Below are 16,588 nucleotides of genomic sequence, written 5' to 3' on the forward strand. Positions count from 1 at the left end.
GGTGTAAGGTAAGTTCTAAGACTGATGGATGAAAATAAGATGTTTAAAACATGAGCCAAATTCAGCAAGTTGAGGATTGTGTCCATTCCATAGAAAGAGCTTGCTACAGAAAGGAGCAGCAGTATCCTTCTTCAAAATAGTCCTCACCACATTTTTTCACTCTCTCTCCTCTTGTGGGAACAAAGATGGCATGAGATGAAAAGGCTGGGCAGCCAGTTAGTGCTGATCAGAGGCAGCACGCTGGCCCTGAGAGGAACCTACTGAGCTCACCCTAACCCTTTATCAGATCTAACACAAGGCTTTTATGCATTTTGGGAGCCCAGTAGATGCTTGCTGAATTGAATTGGAGTTAAAGTTATTAGTAGCAGAAGAGAAATTTAAAAGCCCAGGGCTGTGGGTTACAAAGTATGCTCTGCTAGGTGCTGGTGTTGGAAATTCCTGAATGCCGGGGCTCTGCAGGGGCGCACAGCCAAGGAGCCAGTGTAGTCAGTTCAGCCGCACTGACACCGGCTGTCTGAAGAAAGGAATATTATTTTTCCAGTCTCACCAAGCTGTCTCTACACGGAAAAGTTTCTCTACGAGACGGCATTCTATAGCATAGAGACTGGGACCCTGAGGAAGCTTGAACCCGTACTGAAGACCAGCCTCGGCAAAATGTGGTGTCAGGAGTCCCTGAAAGGATGAGATGGCGTCGGTGAAACTTAAGGGCTAAGGGGAACGGGATTGAGGTAGTGAGGAGACACTGACACTTGATTAGGTGCAAGCAATTTCTACTGAGAGACTCAGCAGGTCTTTATTTATACATTTTTAGCAAGCAGTGAGATTACATTATCATGTGCATAGAAACAAAGCAGAAATAAGCTATGCATTCTTTTCCCATAGACTTTTTGCTGCTACATGCTTTCAGCAAGAAGGCGACCTTCAAGGTTAATAGATAAAAAACTAAGCCTTACACTAAAACTCATTATCAGCTAGACAATTGCCTAAGACAGCCGATAGCCGCTGGTACACTCCTATCAGCTAAAGCCTAAGCATCAAAAGACTCTTCTATTCATATGGCCTTCAGCCAGAGACCAGCTGCTTCTCAGCTATCAGAACTTTTTCTACCTAGAAACTCCTTAACACAAAATAAACTTCATTTAAAAACTTTCCTAAGAAACTTCTAAAAAAAGCAAAAGAAGGACTTACCATAATCATTGTCCTGGATTGCTTGTCAGCCATGTCTATGTATAACAATTATTTCCCATTGGCAGGCAGGCCAAATTTACAGTGTTTAATTTTTAAGCAGGTAATTCTCCATGCCATGTGCTTATAATATTCTTATGCATATACTTTATTGCCCAATGTATTTTCTGAGAGGTTTTTGTCTTTTTATGACCAATAACAAAAAACAAAGGGATGTGTATAGGTTATAGATTAATCTTCAGCCCCACGGTGTGAGGCTCTTTGGAAATCTTCGGCCCCAAGGTGTGAGGCCCTTTTTCTTAGCTGCTTGCCAGTGCCTTATCTGGCTGGGGCAACAAGGCCTCCCGCAAACCCTATTCTTGGATGCCCAGCTCATCTCATCTAAATCACAAGCAAAATAAGTCAGAAAGAAAAAGAAAAATACCAGATGGTCTCACTCATAGCAGGAATTTAGAAAACCTAAATAAGAGACCAGGAAAAAGACTAATCAATACAAAGTAAAAATCAAAATCAACAAGCAACTATAAACCAGAGACACACTTGGGCGAGAGTGGGGAAGGAAGGAGTAGAGTCAAAATAAGGTGGGGGGTGCAATTGTGTGGGGAATATAACCAAAATGAAAACGCATACATTGTGCAAAGATGAAAAAAGAGGTAAGAATTATATAAAATAAAATATTTAAATAAAAAAATAGAAAAAAAAATCACAATCTGGGAGGATAGTGACCAGAAATCTCTCTTAAACAAGCTTGTTGAATTACTTTAATGAACAATAAATTTTGAAGACCACTGAACAGGGTGGGGATGGGAAGAGACTTGTGGAGAAGGTCCCAGAAATTCTTAGAAACATCACAGGCACTAAAGAGATTTCAGGGAAGTTGCCTTTTTTTTTTTTTTTTTTTTTTTAAATCTCATCCCCACCCCTCATTTCCATCTTAAATATTTAACCTTGAATGGCTAAGGTTAAGAACTATCTGGTGGCACAAGGTGTTAAGACACAACCTATGAGGGCCTCCCCTGGTGGCACAGCAGTTGAGGACTGGACTGCAAACCTGCCCGCAGCCTCTGCAGCACCGGTTCGATCCCTGCCACCGGCGAGGGTCCCGCATGGTGCTCAGACCTCTCCTGCCACACCTACTACTCCCCTCAGCAGTGTACTTTGGTCCTTCTGCCTCTCCTGCCTCTAGTGAATTCTCTCACTCTCCCATGCTTCTGACTGTACCCAGTACTTGTATAAATAAATAAATAACTCTTAAAAAAAAAAAAAGGCACAACCTATAAGCTGTCCCGCAGCCACTGTAGCACAAGTTCGATCCCCGGCCAGGGAGCTACCCACATGGCGCAGCAGATCTCTCCTGACTCGTCTGATGCTCCCCTCAGCAGTGTATTTCAATCAATCTGCCTGTTCTGGTCCCCACTCTGTCTCTGGTGAGTCCTCTGGCATGTACCCCAGCTCTTGTACGCAAATAAATAAATCTTTTTAAAAAAAAAGACTATCCCATAGTTAGTAACTGAGCAGAGATTTGCCAGTTGTTTGGGACATTTTGCAATGGTTTTATATTTTGTTGCAACTACAATTTTGAAACATTTAAACTACAGATTTGCTTGAGTGTGCAGTGCTTTTGCTTTACAGCCACCAAGAAAGTATTTTCTTGAAGTCTCAAGAGAGAATTTACAAGACCCTCTTCAGAATAAGCTGAATTGGTCAAAGGAAGTCTGGCGCACTGGTTCCCTTTAGTGCTACCCTCCTGGGCAGAACACCCTGCTCCACTGCGGTCCATCAGTAACCTGCACTTGTTTGATTTACTTGCTTTCCTTCTAACAGTGTTTTGAGGTTCAGCCAGAAGATTGGTATTTTCCTATCTAATTGCTTTAAATTTAGTCAACTTAGGAAATTCCAGTGAGTACAGAAACACATTCTCATGCACTAGAGACCACACTCAAATACCATGAGGAAATCCTGGGGCCCTTCTCTCTGTTCACAGTTCTTCTTGCCAAAATTCACAGAAGCACCTGGGTTGCCACAATTTCCCACATTCAAAAGAGGAAGCTGATGGTGTCAAAGAAACACTTATACCTATAGCTTTGCGAGTTGGACAAAAGACTGCTTACATCACTACAGTGAAGCTTATATTACTACACTGAGGTACTAAACTGTTTTGCAAAGCAACCTGAAGTCAACCAATAGGTAGTTTGAATGAAGTTGTGTTGCGGTCACGTTGCTTGGGTTTCAGAGGCACACATAGAATGCTCACGTCTCACCTAGAAGCAGCCAATTTAATACACAAACACAAACTGTACAAAGTGAGCCCCATCAGGGGAAGGCAGGGATGATCCTATAATTGCAGGCAAGTGTGGTAAGTGAAGGAAATCACTCACAAAAGACTGTTTAGTATATGATTCCATTTGTATGAAAAGTCTAGAATAAGCCAACCAATACAGACAGAAAAAGGTCTGGAGGTCGCTGGGAGCAAGGGGATGTGAGGGGACTTGGTAAGTGACTGCTCATGGATATGGGCTTTTTTTAAGGGGGTGTACTAAAATATTCTCAGATTATAGAGATGATTGTGCAGCTATGAGTCATTGAACTGTATATTCTAAATAAGTAAATTTTATGACAGGTAGAATATATCTCAACAAAGCTGTTTTTTAAAAAGCACAATTACCAAATAAACTTTTCCTCATTCCTCTCCTTTTATGGGAACACAGCCCTTTCAGTTTCAGGCACAGCCCTTTAAGTCAACATCTGAATATGCTGCCTTATATCACCACTAGAATTCTAATTTCCTTCCATATGGTTGACTTCTTTTACCTGGTTAGTCCCTGCCTTCCCCTAAACCTACTGGTATTATTGTATTCTTATAGTCTAAAAGTTTCTTTTTGTTTTATTTCATTTAATCATTTATTTTCTTTCTTTGTATGCCACACATGAGTGAAATCATATGGTATCTATCTTTCTCCATTTATCTATCCTGACTTATTTCACTAAGCATAATCAATACCCTCTAGGTCCATCCATGTTGTTGCAAAAGGCAGGATTTCATCTTTTTTTTATAGTTGAGTAGTATTCTATGTGAATATGTACCACCACCTCTTTATCCAGTCATCTATGGATGTACACTTAGGTAATTTCCATATCTTTTTTTGTTAAGATTTATTTTATTTATACAAGAACTAGGGTACAGGTCAGAGGCATGGGAGGGTGAGAGAATTCACCAGAGTCAGAACGGGAAGCAGAACAGGCAGACAGACCAAAAACACTGCTGAGGGGAGAAGTGGGCACGACAGAAGAGGTCTGCCGTGCCATGTGGGTATCTCTCTGGCCAGCTGGGAATTGAACCCCTGCTGCAGAGGCCGCAGACAGCTTCAGAGTGCTGCTCTCAACCCACTGCGTCACCAGGGAGACCTTATTTCCATATCTTGACTATTGTGAAAAGAACATGAAATGCATGTTTTTGTATTCTGATAAATATTCAGACAAGAATAGATTACATGGTGGGCCTCCCTGGTGGCACAGCTGGTAGAGCGCCATGCTGTGAAGATGTCCACAGCCTCTGCAGCTCTGGTTCGATTTCCAGCAGACCAGGGAGATGCCCACATGGCATGGCAGACTGCTCCTATCTCGCCTGATGCTCACATCAGCAGTGTATTTCAGTCCATCTGCCTGTTCTGCTCCCTCCTCTGTCTCTGGTGAATCCTCTCACCCTCCCATGCATCTGGGCTGTACCCCGGTTCTTACATAAAAATAAATAAATCTTAAAAAAAAAAAAAGAAAATGTTCACTCTTTGAAATTGCAGAGCCAAAGTTAAGTACATTTTTTATTCTGCTGTGTGCTATATAGTCAATACTGTCTCCTGAAAAGAGAGTACCAATTTATAATACTACCTAAAACCTTGTTAAGACTGGATGTCCTTTTTGTCAGGGGTTGAGGGAGACATTGTTTTGATGACAGTTGGTATCTCAAGCATCTGTCAATGAAATCAGCTTACATATATATCAGCATTAAAACTGGTCAAGCATTATTGAAAACTCCCCAGTGAACTTGGTAGTAAGCTTTATTTTTCTAATTTCGGAGGTGAGGACACAAAAGCTCAGATTCTCAAGCTGATTGGCAGAGGTCACTTAACTTGCAAGTCACACAGCAAGGGTTTTATTCCATGCAGTTCAGCACCTTTTTGCGAGAGGGGATTGTCAATTTATTTGTCCAATTTCCTTGTGCTATTTTTTTACATTTGTATTTCCTCCTCTTGAAATACTTCTTAGTCTTTCAGTTTCTGATTTTGTAATTTCAACCTTTCAGAGATTAGAGCAGCCAGCCTTCCTATCGCTTGTTTGAAATGGCAAATGTGCCCCCCAGGGCAAGGCTGTTGACTTTACACTTAATGGTTAAATTGTGAGCGCAAACATGGCACAGAGATTAGTGTGCTGTTTTCTGCCAATTCCTAGCTTCCAACGACTAGCCACTTGCACTTCTGTGACTGAGTCTCCTTAGTCAGAAAGAGGTAATTATCACACTCCCACAGAACTGTGAGGAAAGTTCAATAAGTTAATACCTGCCGAATTTTTAGAACAGTTTCTAACATAAAGTAGCATTTAATCAATGTCAGGTAAAACAAACAAAGGAATTCAAAGAAGCAGGAAAAAAAAAAAACAGAAAGAAATATCTGACCAGGTAGAATTCCTGATAGCCTCTTTTCTCCCAAATACTACCTATAAGCTCCCCCATAAAAAAAAAAAGATGGCAATAAATTTACACTAAATTCATACTTATTTGCCATGTTAAAGAAAGTAATTTTTTTAATGGTAAATTCTGCCATACATGTAAAACCAAATATAATGAACCAGGGCCTCCCCGGTGGCTCAGCGGTTGAGCGCTGGGTTGCGAAACTGCCCGCAGCCTCTGCAGCGCCGGTTCGATCCCCGGCTGCTCCCCGGCCACCAGAGGAGGGTCCCACATGGCGGGCAGACCTCTCCTGCCGCCCGCTGCTCCCTTCAGCAGTGTACTTCGGTCCTTCTGCCTGCTCTGCTGCCCGCTCTGGCTCTGGTGAATTCTCTCACCCTCCCGCGCTTCTGACTGTACCCAGTGCATGTATAAACAAAAAAACAAACGAACAAATAAATAAATAAAACATGCCTCTATTAAAAAATAAATAAATAACATTAAAAAAAATATATAATGAACCAAATCTTTTTTCCACTACGGAAGAATTATGAGCATACCTAACACACTGTAGAGGAAGAACACAGCTTGTTTGGTTAAAAAAAATTCATTTGCAAGGTAAAAGCAAAAGACACTTTGAAAACACTTCTGCCTGGTACATTGGCCAATAAAAAGAATGAGCGTCTACTTTGGACTGTACAAAATAAGGGGTATTATCTACTTCCCTTTCACACATATTTCACTTCTAGTAACATACTCTCCCAAGTCACACACACTTCCTGTGGGGAACCTGTTTCTCTAACCGTAAGTATACTTTGAAATTAGCACTTCTTGAAAAGTTTATCTTACTACCAAAAAAAAGTTTTCTTTAAAAGAATTTGATGTGATGCTTTTTTCCTAACATATCTGTTTGAGGCTCAGCTGAAAAACTGCTGTTTTCTTTTCTAATTGCTTTTAAATTTAGTCAGTTTACTCAAATTTAGCAAGTATGTGCCAAACATGGGCTCAATGCCTTGCTTTTCAAAGTGGTATAAGATATCCTTGAATCTTCATCAAATACTGTTCTCAGCAATAAATACATATTGTTTACTTGTGCTGTTCTAATTCCTTTGTTTTTTAAACTACTTTACTTGATTTTTTCCATTTAAAATATTTAGAAAAAGAGAAATAAGATTTTGTAGATTTAGCTAATGAATCAGAAGATGTCTTGATTTTTCAATATTAAAGAAAAACAGACCAGAATGATTTAAAATTAAATTCTGTTGCTTTCTTTATATGTATAAAGGGAGATGTTTCCTTTTTCAAATGATATTTGATGGCTTATGAGATGAGAGATTATGAAATGGAAAGGTTTTGATAAACCAAAAAAAAATTAAAATTTAATATCAATAAACCCGAGAAAGAGGAGAAAAATCTAAGTAGCAGATTTATTACCTTGCTTGATTAATATTAATGATATTGATTAATATTAGTGTAATAACACGTTGTACTGTTAATTAGTATTAATAAGATGAAGGGCTGTCTTTCTCAAAAATGAGGTGATCCACACAGGGGACTGACTGTGGTGGTGGTGCATGGGTGCCTTGGGGAAGGAAATTCTATGGGGACTCAATCTGAGGGGATGGAGGAAAGCAAATATTGTCTAAAAAATTTAAAAAATGATAAATATTAAAATAAAAAAACTAAAAATATACCAGAAAAAAAGAAAAGTAAGAGAATTTTTTTTGATAAATGAAGATTCCATGTTTTAAAAGTCTTATTTATTGTACTATATAAAATAGAATATTAATTTTTGTTATGTTAAAAAAATTTTAAAAAGCCTTATATGAGGGGGAAAAAAATGAGGTGCAGAGGAGAGGAGGAGTAAGCAGAGGAGACAGGTGTAAGGTAAATTCTAAGACTGATGGATGAAAATAGGATGTTTAAAACATGAGCCAAATTCAGCAAGGTTGAGGATTGTGTCCATTCCATAGAAAGAGCTTACTACAGAAAGGAGCAGCAGTATCCTTCTTCAAAGTAGTCCTCACATTTTTTCATCACTCTCTCTCCTCTTGTGGGAACAAAGGTAGCATGAGATGAAAAGGCTGGGCAGCCAGTCAGTGCTGATCAGAGGCAGCACGCTGGCCCTGAGAGGAACCTACCGAGCTCACCCTAACCCTTTATCAGATCTAACACAAGGCTTTTATGCATTTTGGGAGCCCAATAGATGCTTGCTGAATTGAATTGGAGTTAAAGTTATTAGTAGCAGAAGAGAAATTTAAAAGCCCAGGGCTGTGGGTTACAAAGTATGCTCTGCTAGGTGCTGGTGTTGGAAATTCCTGGAACGCCCAGGCTCTGCAGGGGCGCGCAGCCAAGGAGCCAGTGCGGTCAGTTCAGCCGCACCGACACCGGCTGCCTGAAGAAAGGAATGTTATTTTTCCAATTCTCACCAAGCTGTCTCTATACCGAAAAGTTTCTCTACGAGACGGCATTCTATAGCATAGAGACTGGGACCCTGAGGAAGCTTGAACCCGATTCTTGGATGCCCAGCTCATCTCATCTAAATCACAATCTGGGAGGATAGTGACCAGAAATCTCTATCTTAAACAAGCTTGTTGAATTACTTTAGTGAACAATAAATTTTGAAGACCACTGAATAGGGTGGTAATGGGAAGAGACTTGTGGAGAAGGCCCCCAAAATTCTTAGAAACATCACAGGCACTAAAGAGATTTCAGGGAAGTGTCTTTTTTTTTTTTTTTTTTAAATCTCATCCCCACCCCTCATTTCCATCTTAAATATTTAACCTTGAATGGCTAAGGTTAAGAACTATCTCTGGTGGCGCAAGGGTTTAAGACACAACCTATGAGGGCCTCCCCTGGTGGTGCAGTGGTTGAGCGCTGGACTGCGAAGCTGCCCGCAGCCTCTGCAGCACAAGTTCGATCCCCGGCCTGGGAGTTACCCACGTGGCGCAGCAGACCTCTTCTGACTCGTCTGCTGCTCCCCTCAGCAGTGTATTTCAATCAATCTGCCTGTTCTGTTCCCCACTCTGTCTCTGGTGAGTCCTCTCACCCCCAACACCTCTGGCATACACCCCAGCTCTTGTACGCATAAATAAATAAATCTTAAAAAAAAAAAAAAAACCAATTATCCCATAGTTAGTAACTGAGCAGAGATTTGCCAGTTGTTAGGGACATTTTGCAATGGTTTTATATTTTGTTGCAACTACAATTTTGAAACATTTAAACTACAGATTTGCTTGAGTGTGCAGTGCTTTTGCTTTACAGCCACCAAGAAAGTATTTTCTTGAAGTCTCAAGAGAGAATTTACAAGACCCTCTTCAGAATAAGCTGAATTGGTCAAAGGAAGTCTGGCGCACTGGTTCCCTTTAGTGCTACCCTCCTGGGCAGAGCACCCTGCTCCACTGCGGTCCATCAGTAACCTGCACTTGTTTGATTTACTTGCTTTCCTTCTAACAGTGTTTTGAGGTTCAGCCAGAAGATTGGTATTTTCCTATCTAATTGCTTTAAATTTAGTCAACTTAGGAAATTCCAGTGAGTACAGAAACACATGCTCATGCACTAGAGACCACACTCAAATACCATGAGGAAATCCTGGGGCCCTTCTCTCTGTTCACAGTTTCTTCTTGCAAAAATTCACAGAAGCACCTGGGTTGCCACAATTTCCCACATTCAAAAGAGGAAGCTGATGGTGTCAAAGAAACACTTATACCTATAGCTTTGCGAGTTGGACAAAAGACTGCTTACATCACTACAGTGAAGCTTATATTACTACACTGAGGTACTAAACTGTTTTGCAAAGCAACCTGAAGTCAACCAATAGGTAGTTTGAATGAAGTTGTGTTGCGGTCACGTTGCTTGGGTTTCAGAGGCACACATAGAATGCTCACGTCTCACCTAGAAGCAGCCAATTTAATACACAAACACAAACTGTACAAAGTGAGCCCCATCAGCGGAAGGCAGAGATGATCCTATAATTGCAGGCAAGTGTGGTAAGTGAAGGAAATCACTCACAAAAGACTGTTTAGTATATGATTCCATTTGTATGAAAAGTCTAGAATAAGCCAACCAATACAGACAGAAAAAGGTCTGGAGGTCGCTGGGAGCAAGGGGATGTGAGGGGACTTGGTAAGTGACTGCTCATGGTATGGGCTTTTTTTTAAGGGGGTGTACTAAAATATTCTCAGATTATAGAGATGATTGTGCAGCTATGAGTCATTGAACTGTATATTCTAAATAAGTAAATTTTATGACAGGTAGAATATATCTCAATAAAGCTATTTTTTAAAAAGCACAATTACCAAATAACCTTTCCTCATTCCTCTTCTTTTATGGGAACACAGCCCTTTCAGTTTCAGGCACAGCCCTTTAAGTCAACATCTGAATATGCTGCCTTATATCACCACTAGAATTTTAATTTCCTTCCATATGGTTGACTTCTTTCACCTGGTTAGTCCCTGCCTTCCCCTATCCCTGCTGGTATTATTGTATTTTTATAGTCTAAAAGTTTCTTTTTGTTTTATTTCATTTAATCATTTATTTTCTTTCTTTGTATGCCACATATGAGTGAAATCATATGGTATCTATCTTTCTCCATTTATCTATCCTGACTTATTTCACTAAGCATAATCAATACCCTCTAGGTCCATCCATGTTGTTGCAAAAGGCAGGATTTCATCTTTTTTTCATAGTTGAGTAGTATTCTATGTGAATATATACCACCACCTCTTTATTCTCTTTATCTGGCCTTTATCCCAGCTCTTGTGTAAATAAATAAATCTTTTTTTTTAAAAAAGAGTAGATTATATGGTATTGCTAGCCTTAATTTGTTGAGGAATCTCCATACTGTTTTCCATAATGACTGTATCCATTTATATTCCCACCTCCAATGTATAAGTGTTCTCTTCTCTCCACATTCTCTCAAACTTGTTTTTTCTTATCTTTTGGATAATAGTCATTCTCACAAATGTGAGGTGACACCTCATTGTTACTTTGATTTGCATTTCTCTAACAAAAGACAGTGAAAAACATCTTTTCATGTACTTGAGGCTCATCTGCATGTTTTCTTTGGTGAAATATTTATTCAGATCCTCTGTTCATTTTTTTAATCAGGTTACTCATTTTCTGTTGTTGAGTTTTATGAGTTCTTTATATATTTTGCATTTTAACCTCTTATCTGATATATGATTATTTGCAATTATCATCTCCCATTCAGTAGGGTTGTCTTTTCATTTTAATGATTTTTTGGTCATTCTGCACAAGCTTTTTTGTTTGATATTGTCCCATTTGTTTACTTTTGCTTCAGTTTCTTTTGCTGTTGAGATGTATACACAAAGAAGATATCACCAAGGCTGATGTTGAATTGCTTATAACCTGTTTTTTTCTTTGTATTTTATGATTTCTGGTCTTCAAGACTTTAGTTCATTTTGAGCTAATGTTTATGTGGTGTAGGATAGTGGTCTAGCTTCATTTTCCCGGCACCATTTATTGAAGAGCTTTTCCTTACTCCATTTTATGCCCTAAGCTCTTTTGTTTTAAATTAGTTGTCCAGATATGTGTGAGTTTATTTCTGGGCTTTCAATTTTATTTCATTGATCTGTATGTCTATTTTTATTTCAATACTATACTGTTTGGATTACTATTGTTTTGTAATATAACTTGAAGCCAGGAAGCATGATGTATTTGTTCTATTTTCTCAGGATTGTTTTGGCTATTCAGTGTCTTTTGTATTTCCAGATCAATTTATATCTTCTTAATTCTATTTCTTAGTAAAATTGGGATTTTGATAGGGATTGCATTGAATCTATATGTTGTTTTAAGCAAAATGGCTATCTTATTTATTTATTTATTTAAATCTGTTAGGACTTTGAAAGTTGATCTTTTACAACTTTCATTTTATTCAAAAATTCCTGAAAAGACTTCCATGTGAAATATAATGTATAATTTATAACATATAAATAAAGTATAATATTCAAGTATTCATAACAAAAGCTATTCCTATTGTATAGTTCTAACAAAAGTGGAAGCAACAGTACTATAAAAACACATGTACTACAAATACAGCAATATATGGTATATATATTTTTTATCCAGAAAGAGAATAATTTTTTAAAATTTTTTTATATTTTTTTTTTAATTTAAGTACTTTATTTTATACAATTCTTACCTCTTTTTTCATCTTTGCACAATGTATGCATTTTCATTTTGGTTATATTCCCTAAACAATTGCACCCCTCCCTTATTTTGACTCTACTCCTTCCTCTCCCCGCCCCTCCCTCCCACCCCTCACCCCCTGTAGTGTGTCTCTAGTTTATAGTTGCTTGGTGATTTTGATTTTTACTTTGTATTGATTAGTCTTTTTCCTGGTCTCTTATTTGGGTTTTCTAAATTCCTGCTATGAGTGAGACCATCTGGTATTTTTCTTTTTCTTTCTGACTTATTTCGCTGAGCATGATCCCTTCTAGCTCCATCTATGTTGCTGCAAACTGCATGTGATTATCTTTTTCGATTGCTGAGTAATATTCCATTGTGTATATGTACCACATCTTCTTGATCCAGTCATCTATTTTTGGGCATTTGGGTTGTTTCCATAGCTTAGCTATTGTAAATAGTGCTTCAATAAACATAGGCATGCAGGTGCCCTTTGGAATTAATGTTTCTGTGTCATTTGGGTAAATACCTAGGAGTGGAATTGCTGGATCATATGGAAACTCTATGTTTAGTAAGTCAAGAAATCTCCACACAGCTCTCCATAGTGGTTGGACCAGTTTGCACTCCCACTAGCAGTGCAGGAGAGTTCCTTTTTCTCCACAACCTCGCCAACATTTGTTGTTGCTAGTTTTTTTAATATGTGCCATTCTCACTGATGTAAGATGGTATCTCATGGTAGTTTTTATTTGCATTTCCCTGATTACAATTGATGTTGAACATTTTTCATATGCCTGATGGCCATAGAATGGCTTTTTTTAGCAATGTTAAGGTCTTTAACTTCCTTGGTTAAATTTATTGCCAGGTTTTTTGTTTTTTTGGGGTTTTTTTGGTGCATTGGTATGTGGGATTGCATGTTGTATTTATAGAAATGAAACCGATTTTTTTCACTTAACATATTAATATATTGATATTAATAATGTAGCTTCCAACATTACTATATTTTTAATGGTTTTTATCATGGAGTCTTTTATCATTTAGGCTTTTCAATGTATAAATGTATAAAATTTTATGATTATTTTATAAAATAATGACAGTTTTACTTATTCCTTTCCTCTTTGGATATCTTTTATTCTTCTGCTTGTCTCATTGTTTTAGCTAAGACTTTTAATACTATGTTGAATACAGTGGTGAGAAAGTGGACACCCTTGTCTTGCTGCAGATCTTAGTGGGAAAGTTTTCACTTTTTCATCACCGAGTATACTGTTGACTGTGGGTTTGTCAAATATGGCCTTTATTATGTTGAAGTACTTTTTCTCTATGCCTATTTTATTTATCATAAATGGGTGTTGGATCTTGTCAAATAATTTTTCCTCATATACTGGTATGATAATATGGTTACATTTTGTTGATAAGACATGCTAAAACATTCTCAAATTAGATTATGGTGATGGTTGTACAACTATGAATCACTGATATATATACTACATATCACAAAATTCATTCATTTAAAAGGTACAGATCAATGATTAGTGCTGATAAACTACAATTAACTAATTAACCTATCGAACTTATTCAGATTTTACTAAGTGTCTCACTAATGTCTTCAGAAGATAAAAAGCAGCCCTTGCCATCCTGAGCTGTTCTGGTGCGATTAGTTAGACTTTGGTGCTACTGAAAGCTTGCCTAATACACCAGGTTTTGTGTTGCTGTTTTTGTTGACACAATTGACACATAATATTATATTAGTTTCAGGTGTACAACATGTAATTCAATACTTGTCTGTATTATGAAATAGTCAATAGGATGTCTAGTTAACAACCATTACTACATATATTATGAATTTATTCTTATGATCAAAACTTTTAATAACTACTCTTTCAAATATGCAGTTTAGTATTGTTAACTACAGGTGTCATTTCCACGAGTTATTTATATTATAACTGAAAGTACATACCTCTTGATCATATTCACCCATTTTGCTCTCTCCCTCTACAGCCATCTCCACCTCTAGCAACAATCAATGTGTTCTCTGTATCTGTTGTAAAGGCAAGGTTTTGGGTGTTGTTTTGGTTTGTGTCTCTGGCTGGAGGGTACTGACAGTCCATTTTCTGTCACAGGATTCAATTCAGGGTCCCAAATTTCATTTGGTTGCCATGTCTTCTTTAGTCTCCTCCCATCTGGAATATTTCTCAGTTTTTTGTTGTCTTCCACAATCTTTACACTTTTAAAGAGTTCTGATCATTGATATTGTAGAATATTCCTCCCTTTGTGTTTTTCTGACACTTTCTTTCGATCAGATTCTGATTACACATTTTTGGCAGGAATAACACAGAAGTGATGCTGTGTCCTCTAGTGTCTGGTAATAAAGAAGCACATGATGTTAATATGTCTCATTACTGGTAACATTAACTTTGATCACTTGGCTAAGATAAGTGTCGCCATACTTCTCCAAATAAAGTTGCTATTTTTCCTTTGTAATTAGTAAGTAATCTGTGAGGAGATACTTTGAAAACATGTAACTATCTTAGTTCTCTTCATATTTTCCAACCCTGCTCATTTTAGCATCCACCCATGAGATTTTGCCTACAACTATTGGTTTACCAAATGATGATCTTGCATCTCGATTATACTATGAAAATTCTACCATAGAAAGCACTATGCTTTCTCCCTCATTTTTTAATTTATTATTTTATTTATATCAGTATGGGACTGTGGATAGTTACTTTAATCTTTGAGTTATAAACCATAATTAACATTATTTTTTTGTTGCTCAAATTGTCCCAGATTTGATCATTGGGAGAGCCATCAAGTTGGCTCTGAAGTTCTATTGCTAATCAATTGTTAAGTCCTTTTATTTCTTGGTTTCACATGAGGCTGCAGGCTTATCTTGTGCTTTTCTAGCCCTAACCCTGAAATAAGTCTTTTCTCCAATGAACTCTAGCCCTTTTTTTTCAATTGGAATATGAGATTTAGGCATGAAGTATGTTTGTTGATATTGAGTTCTTATTACTTCTAGTTTCTCTTAATGGTCAGAGTTAGGAAATATATATACACATATATCCATATCTCTCTCTATGTGAGTGTAATATAAAGTTGGTTTTTGGTGCCTCATTGGCACTGAGTGCTTATTTTGAATTTTTATCTCATTATTGCCCAGTTCTCTGTAGCCATCCCCAACATGCGTGTTCATAAGCCTTAAAATGACTTCCCTTTCTTCCCTTTTCCTCCTTTCAATATTGCCTCAGTTATATTAAAATTTCCTTTTTTTCCTAAAGATTTATTTATTTATGCATAAAAGAGCTAGGGTATAAGTCAGAGGTGCAGGGGGTTGTGTGTGAGGATTCACCAGGGACTGAGTGGGGAGCAGAACAGGCAGATCTACTGAATCTACTGAGAGGAGCAGCAGATGAGACAGGAGAGGTCTGCTGGGCCGCGTGGGTTAGCTCTCTGGCCGGAAATGGAACTCATGCTACAGTGGCTGCAGATTGCTTCATAGTTCTGAAACTTAACCTCTTGTACCACCAGGGAGGTCCTATTCAAACTTTCTTTTTTTCTTTTTTTTTTTAAAGATTTATTTTATTTATACAAGAACCGGGGTACAGGCCAGATGTGCGGGAGGGTGAGAGGATTCACCAGACACAGAGCAGGGAACAGAACAGGCAGACTGACGAAATACACTGCTGAGGGGAGCAGCAGGCAAGACAGGAGAGGTCTGCTGCGCCATGTGGGATTCTCGCAGGCAGGCCAGGATCAAACCTGCGCTGCAGAGGCTGAGGACAGCTTCACAGCACTGTGCTCAACTGCCTGCGCCACCAGGGAGGCCCCTATTCAAACTTTCTAATGAGAATACTTCCTGTGTGTCACAAGCTACTACACGCATAACCTTCAGTAAAAGAATTTGCCATGGATCCTTGCTCTGCTCCCTGCAGTTACCAAACTCTGAGTTGCTGGATGATTATTTTTTAAAGATTTATTTATTTATGCATATGAGAACTGGGGTATAGGCCAGAAGTGTGGGAGAGGGTGAGAGGACTCACCAGAGACAGACCAGGGAACACAACAGGCAGATGACTGAAATGCACTGCTGAGGGGAGCAGCGGGCGAGGCAGGAGAGGTCTGCTGTGCCATGTGGGCAGCTCCCTGGCTGTGGATAGAACTTGTGCTGCTGTGGCTGCGTATAGCTTCATAAGTTGTGTCTTAACCCCTTGCACCACCAGGGCGGCCCCTTGCTGGATGATTTTTGAGTGACTCTCCAGGCAAACTCCCCCCCTCTCCAGAACCTGTGAGTCCAATAGCTCCTTTAATTTCAAATGCCTCCTTAGTGGAATTTTCATGACTGTGTTGGAGTGATCCTTAAAGACCCCACAGAGGGGACTCCATCTGCCACTCTATGTGTTTGTGGGGGGTTTGTGTGTGTATGCACACGCATGCAAACACTGTGAGTTCACATCTCTGATTCCAGTCTAAAAACACAGGATTCATATTGGCCATCCTCCTTTCTTTCTTTATGATTTCCATTTGTGACAATAAAAATCCTCTATCTCATGATCCACAATTTATTTGTGTGTGTCTGTGTGTATTTCAGTAATGTTTACC

Source organism: Talpa europaea (assembly GCF_964194135.1).
Source record: "Talpa europaea genome assembly, chromosome: 5".
NCBI classification, from domain to species: Eukaryota; Metazoa; Chordata; class Mammalia; order Eulipotyphla; family Talpidae; genus Talpa; species Talpa europaea.